The sequence below is a fragment of the Penaeus monodon genome, chromosome 23, assembly GCF_015228065.2.
Source record: "Penaeus monodon isolate SGIC_2016 chromosome 23, NSTDA_Pmon_1, whole genome shotgun sequence".
Lineage (NCBI taxonomy): Eukaryota > Metazoa > Arthropoda > Malacostraca > Decapoda > Penaeidae > Penaeus > Penaeus monodon.
In genome coordinates this window covers 2,130,575-2,131,011 of record NC_051408.1, presented here as the reverse complement: position 1 = coordinate 2,131,011, position 437 = coordinate 2,130,575, and positions in this window count along the sequence as shown.

Below are 437 nucleotides of genomic sequence, written 5' to 3'. Positions count from 1 at the left end.
TATTGAATATTAAACTTTTTTCTTTTCTTTTTCTTTAGTTATTCATACCCCATGCAGGCAGAAACACTTTTAATTGTTGTACTCATAGGTTCAAGCTCAAGTTCCAGTTCCAGTTCAAGTAGCTCAATATCCAGTTCAAGTAGTTCTAGTTCCAGTTCAAGCTCTAGTAGCTCCAGTTCAAGCTCTAGTAGCTCCAGTTCAAGCTCTAGTAGCTCCAGTTCAAGCTCTAGTAGCTCCAGCTCCAGCTCAAGTATTTCCAGTTCAAGTTCCAGCTCAAGCAGTAAGTCTATCAATTTCATACCCTCTCAGTTGGTAAGAAAAAACAAGTGAAGAAAATGAAGTTTTTTAATGACTTAGTAAAGTAAGATTTGGGTAGAGAATCAGGAAACAAAGGCAGTGGCCCTAGCAGCAGTGGAGACTGAGACTGTAGGGTGACT